The sequence below is a fragment of the Galeopterus variegatus genome, unplaced genomic scaffold, assembly GCF_000696425.1.
Source record: "Galeopterus variegatus unplaced genomic scaffold, G_variegatus-3.0.2 Scaffold7949, whole genome shotgun sequence".
In the NCBI taxonomy this organism is placed as follows: Eukaryota; Metazoa; Chordata; class Mammalia; order Dermoptera; family Cynocephalidae; genus Galeopterus; species Galeopterus variegatus.
This window is the reverse complement of record NW_007734060.1, coordinates 99725-104322: the sequence shown is the minus strand read 5'-3', so window position 1 is coordinate 104322 and position 4598 is coordinate 99725. Positions and strand designations below refer to the sequence as shown.

General features: G+C 42.3%; 1 pseudogene; it reads left to right on the top strand.

Moving 5' to 3' along the window:
- The first annotated feature begins 1759 nt into the window (after positions 1 to 1759).
- Positions 1760 to 2317, top strand: LOC103608014 (annotated as a pseudogene).
- The last annotated feature ends 2281 nt before the right edge of the window (positions 2318 to 4598 follow it).

Here is a 4598-nt window from a genome sequence, read left to right as displayed (position 1 = left end):
AGTGATTAACTAAGCCACAATCATATCCAGGATTGCCAATATGAGTTCCAAATGTTTATCATGATACAAAACTGTCTTACCCTGAAGTGACTATAGGCTGACAATAACGAATTTCAGTTCTGGCTTAGACATTTGCAAAACTCTTCATAGGAACTTTGCAATAATGCTTATTTTGGGGGCCTTACACTAGGAACATGTAATATTGAAAGCGTGATGTAAAAACATATTATTTTGATTCTAGTAACTGTGGCAGGTACTACTCATTATCTAGAATATTCATTATTTCCTGCTACTATTTAGTAATAGATTTGTCTGAGCATATGATCACCCATCTAATCTCTACATTTCCCTCATGATACTGATGCTAAAAATAAAGTCAAGCAATCAAATTCTAGCTAATAGTAGGACATCACAGGTGAAGTGTACAAATTCAGAATCACATTCTTAAAAGCAAGTAGTCTGCCTTCAACCCTTTCTGTCTCTCTTTTCTTTTTCCTTTTGTTTTTTGGGGCTAGAGTGCGAACCTGATGGTGATAAAGAGCCAATCTCTCTAGAATAAATTTTAAGACATTTTCCCCTGTTTCCTCCAAGACCAAGGGCATGAGGTTTGGTAAGTGTGGCCCGTGACAAGAACTACGTACAAAATTCATCAAATGGAGCATATTGGAATCAGTGCACTGTGGAATGGTGGGAAATTAAACATTAAGAGGCCTGAACAGACAAATGGATGCATCCCAAAGGTGAATGGAAATTTAGAATATAAGTATTTCCTGCTCTTTTATCATAAAAATAAGTACTTTAAGCTTTTTCAGAAACAGCAAAGTAGGACTAATGCACTAAGGTTGTACTATTTATAAATGTAATTACCTGGGAAAATGTGGGCAACCTGTGCTTGATATGTCACCTGATTTTTATATAAAATGGGAATTTATAAAAAGGGATAATAATCATTTGCTACTTGGTAAGGCTTAAGGGTGAAGGACAAGGTATTTTGAAGCTGTGAAAGGCAAGGTTATCAGAACAGAGCTTCACACAGGGAAAGTTAAGGGCAGAGCCTCTGCTTTGTTTTGCTAGAGATACACAATCTATCAAGACTGCGGAGGCTACACCGTCTCCTTTCTGCTCATTGAGCCAGCCCTTCTCACCCAGTGTTCACTGGGTTCTTTAGATAGTTAAAAGAAGATCAGAGTGAGAAAGGGAATCAAAAGCCCAGCACAAAATGATTTTAGAACCAATTGTATCTGGGTCAGAACCCGGTGTAGGCAGACCAGAAAGAGGATTATTAAACCATGTGTGAGGCCAATCAGCATGTATTTTATATATTCTTAAAATTCAACACTCATGGCTCACACTGGTGCTATGGTGGGGTCATCCAGGCCAGAGGGGACAAGGGTGGCATGAGGCAAGAGGCTGGGGCTAGATGAGGCATTGAGGAAGGAGAGCTGGTGGGGTTTGTTTCTGCTGACTAGGCTATGGGAGATGCTTGGATAGAAAGTCTGCCAACAGGTAGTCTTGGGAGCTGAAGAACTGGTTAAGAATACGGAAAGATAAAATGTCAGCAAAATAAGGGCCAACTGATCAGTGGACAGACTCCAAAGTTGGGCCACTGGTGTGGTTCAGGACTTCCAGTGCAGACTCTTCTCATCTTAAAGAGCCCCTGTTCTCAGGGAAGCTGGGGCCAGGTGAGTTTGTGAGTTTGCCATCATGGTCCTGCGACTTCCTGTGACTTTCCTGTCTACTGCAGCATGAAAAGAAGAGTGTGAAGATGATGACTCAGAAAGGCCAATTTAGAATTGGCTTCGTAGAGGAGCTGAAGATGCAGATCCTTGATATGAGATAAACCAAGGGGAAGCTCAGCACTTTTGCCCTGCTGCCTTCTCGCTCTGCAGATAATGTGAAGGGCCTGGAAGAGCTTGAAAGGAAAATTACCTATGAAAAGATAGAGGCCTGGAGCAGCTCAGAAAATTTGTCAGAAGAAATGGTCATGCTCTCCTTCCCCCAGTTCACCTTGGAAGACAGCTATGATCTCAGTTCTATTCTACAAAACATGGGCATTATGGACATCTTTGATGAAATGAAGGCTGATCTTACGGGAATCTCTCCAAGTCCCAATTTGTATTTGTCAAAAGCGATCCACAAGACTGTTGTAGAGGTGGATGAAAACGGCACGCAGGCTGTGGCCACCAGCGGGGCTGTTGGCGTGGACAGGTCAATGCAGTCCTGGGTGGAGTTTAATGCCGACCACCCGTTCCTCTTTTTCATCAGACACAAAAAAACCCAAACCATTCTCTTCTATGGCAGGGTCTGCTCTCCTTGAAAGGGATGCAGAGTTTAGTCCCGGGGAGCTGGAGAANCCTGTGCTTGATATGTCACCTGATTTTTATATAAAATGGGAATTTATAAAAAGGGATAATAGTCATTTGCTACTTGGTAAGGCTTAAGGGTGAAGGACAAGGTATTTTGAAGCTGTGAAAGCAAGGTTATCAGAACAGAGCTTCACAAAGGGAAAGTTAAGGGCAGAGCCTCTGCTTTGTTTTGCTAGAGATACACAATATATCAAGACTGCGGAGGCTACACCGTCTCCTTTCTGCTCATTGAGCCAGCCCTTCTCACCCAGTGTTCACTGGGTTCTTTAGATAGTTAAAAGAAGATCAGAGTGAGAAAGGGAATCAAAAGCCCAGCACAAAATGATTTTAGAACCAATTGTATCTGGGTCAGAACCCGGTGTAGGCAGACCAGAAAGAGGATTATTAAACCATGTGTGAGGCCAATCAGCATGTATTTTATATATTCTTAAAATTCAACACTCATGGCTCACACTGGTGCTATGGTGGGGTCATCCAGGCCAGAGGGGACAAGGGTGGCATGAGGCAAGAGGCTGGGGCTAGATGAGGCATTGAGGAAGGAGAGCTGGTGGGGTTTGTTTCTGCTGACTAGGCTATGGGAGATGCTTGGATAGAAAGTCTGCCAACAGGTAGTCTTGGGAGCTGAAGAACTGGTTAAGAATACGGAAAGATAAAATGTCAGCAAAATAAGGGCCAACTGATCAGTGGACAGACTCCAAAGTTGGGCCACTGGTGTGGTTCAGGACTTCCAGTGCAGACTCTTCTCATCTTAAAGAGCCCCTGTTCTCAGGGAAGCTGGGGCCAGGTGAGTTTGTGAGTTTGCCATCATGGTCCTGCGACTTCCTGTGACTTTCCTGTCTACTGCAGCATGAAAAGAAGAGTGTGAAGATGATGACTCAGAAAGGTCAATTTAGAATTGGCTTCGTAGAGGAGCTGAAGATGCAGATCCTTGATATGAGATAAACCAAGGGGAAGCTCAGCACTTTTGCCCTGCTGCCTTCTCGCTCTGCAGATAATGTGAAGGGCCTGGAAGAGGTAAATCTTCATTTTCATGTCTCTACAAAACATGTCGTTATAGATCTTTGGAGAACAGTGCTATCTACTACCTACCATCCTGAGGAAGGTTTGTACCTGAGCTATCAGATGTCAAAGAATATATAAGAATCTGAATTAGATTAGATATCATTCCTCATTTGTTTAGACCTAAAGAACAAATGTCAAAAATGTTGGAGTTTCCTCTCTAATCTCATAGCTCTCTGCAATCGTTCTTCCAGACCAAAGAAACTGGATTCTGAATCAGTTGAGAATGGCTACAAATGAAACAGATTTTCCTTTCCTCTGAATATCTTGGTTAGTCCTAGAGCACAAAGATAAGTCAGATGAATATTTTTATTTATTTATTTATTTATTTATTTATTTATTTATTTATTTATTTATTTTAAAAGATGACCGGTAAGGGGATCTTAACCCTTGACTTGGTGTTGTCAGCACCACGCTCAGCCAGTGAGCGAACCAGCCATCTCTATATAGGATCCGAACCTGTGGCCTTGGTGTAATCAGCACCATGGAGTTTAATGCCGACCACCCGTTCCTCTTTTTCATCAGACACAAAAAAAACCAAACCATTCTCTTCTATGGAAGGGTCTGCTCTCCTTGAAAGGGATGCAGAGTTTAGTCCCGGGGAGCTGGAGAAAAATGGCAACATAACCTTCCTCTGGTATAACACAGGCACTTGCTTTGCTCATATCTAAAGCTGACTGCATTCCCTTCCAGCTCCACACTCCCTTCCTCCAGCCACCAAGCTTTCATGTGTCCTGATCTTTCTGCCACCGTGTAGCTCATTTTCATCTAAGTTTGTCAGTATTGAAGGACAATTGCTCCCTCTGTAACCTTTCCCCATCCTAAACTTTCAAGCATATAAATTCACCCTCTGCAACCTGAAGGTAACACGACTCAGAATGGTATTGATTTTATTTGTTACCTACTTCCCTTTGAAGAAACTTGAAAGTTCAAGTTATTAGACCACTTCTCAGAAGCCACTTTAACATGGTGGCAAGAGAAAATGTTTGACTGGAATATGTTTTGCAAACTCCATTCTATCTCTAGGGTAGTTATAATTGTGACCATCACTGGGTAATATGCTCTGCCTCTTCCCCTACACCTTCTACTGCATGGAAGATGTCCTGTGAGATCTTTTCACTTGGTGGAAGGTAGGGCTTGGGGTGTATTTAAGTGATAGCTCAAGGATATATG